Below are 4,969 nucleotides of genomic sequence, written 5' to 3'. Positions count from 1 at the left end.
AACCCCACCACAAGGGTGTATCGTAAGCAGCCTTACCTTACATTTCTACCAAAGGTTGTTTCCAAGGCTTGAACTCGTGACCTCCTGGTCACATGACAACACTTATTGTTGATAATTGTTTTACAATATAATGATCATCAAGGGCGAATTAATGAGTCAATTCCTTATATTATCATTCAACTTAGGAAAGTATCTCACTAAAGCCAAGCCATTTTTTTTTGTTTCAATAATGTATTTCAACTTTGTATATTTTTCTTACAAATTAATAATTGTTAAAATAATCCTTATTCTTAAAAAAAAATTAACCAAAATAGTCCCTTCTTAATTTTTAATAGCTTTTTAACTATGAAAAATAGTCCCTTCTTAATTTTTAATATTCTTACAAATATGATATACTAATAGCTTTTTAACTATGAAAAAATACTGCGTATCATTTTAGTTCAACTTCTATTTGTAATATTAAAATAATGTAGTGCACCAAAAAATGTGATTGATATTGTTAAAGAAGCTTATATGCACTCTATTATTTGAAAACTTAGGAGTTCCACGATAAATAATATTTTATATTTATTTATTTTATGATAAAATAATTCAAATTTAGTTGTTGTTTTCTTCTAAAAATAATTGTCAAAAGATTCATAATTCATATAGAAGACGATGAATTCCTTCAATCCCCCGACTCTCTAGCTAGTAGAAAAACAATCATATATAAATATTTTAAAAAATTTCTATAATAAATTAAAATATCGATGAAGGATATCATGCTAGTATCATAAATCAATCAACATCAAATAAAATTAGAAAAATTCATATAATCATTGTGTAATTTAAAAATTATAAAGTTTTCAAATATTATTTTTGTCAGTCTTGTGATATTATTTGGGAAAAAACTATATTACCTCTTCAACTTGACTTTAAAAACTAAATATATTTCTCAATTTTTCTTTTTATTTATTTTTTAATATTGTGATATCTCTTTTTAAATTTAATTACTCTCCCTGTCCCATTTTAGTTGGTCGTCTTACTAAAAATAAATGACTCATATTAGTTGATCGCTTACTAAATCAAAATAGAATTAATGAATTTTTTTCATGATATACTACAATTCATAGTATGCATTAAAACGTGAACAATTTCAATTTCGATATTCATTTCTATGCCGTATCATTAATATTGCTAAAGGGTAAAATAATAAAAAATTTAATTTAATTTATAATTTTTTAATCACCGTGTAAAATAGAATGTGCCCAACTAAAAAGGGATAGAGGGAGTATGTAATGAAGTAAAAATGTGAGATATAGTTGGAGGTCTATTAATATTTCAAATAAAAGAATAAAGATAATTTAAATTCATTTTTCTTACAAAGAATAAGGACTATTTTAACAATTGTTAGTTTGTAAAGAAAATATACAAAGTTAAATGACATTGTTGAAACAAAAAAAAAAAAAAGATAAGTGACTTTAGTAGGATATTTTCCCAAGCTGAGTGACAAATTGACTGAACGAACTTAATTCAACACTATACGAGTATGACTATGAGAAAAAAATTGATTGAACGAAACTTCAGCAATTTTGAACCTCAAGTCTAATTTTAGACACCACATATCTGACTCAAGTTACTAAGAAAAAAATTTGAAATTTCTAATTTAAAAAATAATAATTCAAACATAATTTTCTTTGGAGGGTTGGTGGGGTGTAGTCGGGTAAGAGATGAAGTTAAATAATATAGAGTAAAATGTAAAATAAGATCATATAAATAAGCAAATCATGAGATACTATCAAATCCGTAGTTACATAAAGTGAGTTTTTTCATAGTTATCGATCCATGAAATTAAATCATACCATTCCATATATTTTAAGAAGCAATCAAAACAAACATGATTCTCTCAATAATCATTAGAGGCGGAGACAAAATTTTAACTCAGGGGTAATTTTAATCATGTATAAATGATATATTTTTTAATCGAAGGAGGTTCGGATAAACCCCTGCCAAAGGGCTGGCTTTGCCCTTGATAATCACACCATATCATACCGTGAAAAACTACCATCCAAACAAAGTGTTAGTGGTTCTATAGTTGGGTTGAGCACCATGAGGTCTCATGTTCAATTTCCAACAGAGACAAACACTAGGGTGATTTTTTTTCCATCCGTTTCAGCTGGTAGGCAGAATTACTTGATATCTGTTGCTGGTGGGAGGTGGCAGATATTCTATAGAATTAGTCAAGATGTGCGCAAGCTAACGCGGACACCACAATGATAAAAGAAAAAAAATTTCTATTTCATGCAAAATGCAAACTAAAAGGCTAATCCAAAATCCATTTAACTTCCTTATTTTGTTTAACTTCCCTTTTCGTAACTTGTATATACATAACCCTTAATCAGAGGTCGAGGGTTTGACCCTGGGTATGGAGAAAACTCTGTTGGGAGCACTGTCACCTTAATGGGCCCTACAACGCGCGATCCGAATCAGTCAGGGCTTCAATGCGGACACCAGACACCGAATGGGAAACCCAAAAAAAATATGTATATACATATTATCAATATGTATGTATCTCTTATATATACTTCAGTATTTCTATTGATTCACTACTCTACTAACTCAAAGAGGAAATGAATTACTTTATTTTTAACAATTTGAATTATTAAAGCATATCTAAACAAATATCTGTCGTGTCATGTTTGATATTCATTTGATAACTAAAAAATTTTCATTATCAAAGTGAGAAATACATTACAATTATTTCTTTTACTATTTCTCCTATCTTTGTATTCGAATATTATTTTTCAAATATGTTTAATATCTTTTATTCACTTTACTTCACTTATTTATTTACTTCTTAAAGTGTTTTTATTCATTTAGACGTTTCATTGTTATTCACATGCTATAGTGATTTTTTCTCTAAGTTATAGATATGTTGATTGATCCACTTTGTATTAAAAAGTATTGTTGCATTAGTATGTCTTGTATTTCATATTTGAAGTGTTATTTCCTCATTTCTAGCTCATTCTCCTTTTTTCTTTGTTTAATGAAAACATACCCTAGACTTCATCATATCATAGTATTTGGAGCAAATATGTGTTAATCTATTTGTCCAAATTTTAATCAACTACTCTTGTGGATTCATGTCTTCTTTTCAAGGGCTAGTTAATTATATTGTACTAGATTCAATTTCCCTTTCGTTGGACAATTTGGTTTGCTTTGTTATCATGGCTTACTATTTCTTTAGCTTGAGCATGTTTTTTTTTTTTTTCATCTCATCATTATCTATTAGGTGTAAAATTTTCGAACACATATTAAATATTTTTCATTTATCTTTTCCTTTGCATGAATCTGTTTTGGAGTTCAAATGAACTCCTTTCTCTTCGAGTCAAGTTCGAAGTTTTAAACGCAAAGTCGATTATATAGCGTGCGGGTGCAAGAAGATGAAAGAATAAATAAAATGGGTGAAAACTCATTGATGAGGTTACTAAGAAATTTGAAAAGTCTCAATTTTTATTATTACCTTATTTTTATTTATTCATTTAGTCATTTATTTATCCATTCATTTGGGCCTCAAAGCCAAAATTGTAATTTAATACAGATGAAACAAATTTTGGGCCTCAAAGGTCCAAAAACTAGCTTAGGACAGGTAATGGAACAAAAGTCCAAGTATAGGGTCAAAGGGTCAAAGCCCAAATTAGCATAGGACTTCAATGTATATCAAATGCTTATTGCAGAAATTCTATCTAGAGTTAGAAAGAGTTGTTAAGAAAACTAGCTACTGATTTTAAAGCAGATTATTTGTAGTAGAACTGCTTTCCAATTTTACTGGTATGAGTGATAGTTTATCTGAGATGAGATCATCTGGCTGAGTTGTAGCCAAACTGTGTTTTGTTCATACACACTTGATGATTAATAAAAATCTTTAATTACCAATAAAATAAAATAATAATTTCCAAACCTAAACTAAACTATATGTCGGGCAACCGTTACAGGGAACACAGCTAACCCACAGCACATCACTTCCAGTGTCTATCTGTACATAGAAGTCTTTAGAGGGGAACCCAACCGAACTCTTATAAAATAAATCCTGAAACAAAATCATGTAGTTTACGCGCTACTTGAGAAATCATAAATAAGATGATTAATTTCAGAAATTTATCCTTCATTTTTATTAATAAAAGGTCTCAAGTACATTCAGTAAAATTAGTTTTTGTGTACATCACATGTGCATCTCGTGTACCACACGTGCATCTCATGCGATGTACGTGCATCTTGTGCGATAAACGTGCATCTCGAGCGATGTACGTGCATCTCGAGCGATGTACGTGCATCTCGAGTGATGAACGTGCATCTTGTGCGATAAACGTGCATCTTGTGTGCATTTTGTGTGATATACGTGCATCCATTGTCAATTGATAAAAATATGATCAAGAGAAAATATGATTACTAAAAGAGCACTAGTATCATGGGAAGAAATGTTTGTCATTGGCTGCCGTCAATTGCTCTGTCAGGCTTACTTAGGAGTTCACCAGTCCGTGATGTACTACATCTGTATCATAAAATTCCAACAACTATAAGGTTAAATAATGGCAAGTAGCGAAAGTAACATATACTATCTAAAACTATAAAGATGAATTATAGCTCACTCGAAAATGACCCGAGCAGATGAGATTGTCATCAAGGATTTTTTCACAATTGTATCAAAGTGCATAAAATCTGCAATATAATATCCTGATGTCCCACTGCCATCACCGTAATGGAACGTATACTCACAATGATTTGAGTAGAACAAGATTGCAGTCCAACAACACATCTTTGGTCTGAACATAAGACCGGCCGAGCTGTTGACGAGTTTGATGGATCAAAGAATTCTAAGCAGTTCTGTTATAGAAAGAAAATTTTCGTCAAACACTATTCTTAGCCTGAAACAATCATAAAACTGCTAAAAAGGTGGTTAATCTTAGCCACTAGATCACTAAAGTAAGAA

The 4,969-nt window shown here is 30.2% G+C and overlaps 1 long non-coding RNA gene across 1 annotated transcript in view; it reads right to left on the bottom strand.

Moving 5' to 3' along the window:
- Nucleotides 1-3,783: 3,783 nt before the first annotated feature.
- LOC124888738 overlaps nt 3,784-4,969 on the bottom strand; it is a 7,358-nt gene continuing 6,172 nt past the window's right edge. The window contains exons 2-3 of the long non-coding RNA XR_007047538.1: nt 4,629-4,863; nt 3,784-4,531 (exon numbers count right to left, since the gene is read on the bottom strand). This is a non-coding gene — a long non-coding RNA (uncharacterized LOC124888738). The remainder of the gene's footprint in view (nt 4,532-4,628; nt 4,864-4,969) is intronic.

Source organism: Capsicum annuum, chromosome 11 (genome assembly GCF_002878395.1).
Source record: "Capsicum annuum cultivar UCD-10X-F1 chromosome 11, UCD10Xv1.1, whole genome shotgun sequence".
Taxonomy (NCBI): domain Eukaryota; kingdom Viridiplantae; phylum Streptophyta; class Magnoliopsida; order Solanales; family Solanaceae; genus Capsicum; species Capsicum annuum.
The sequence above is the reverse complement of the archived record's forward strand: the minus strand, read 5'-3'. Positions and strand labels throughout refer to the sequence as shown.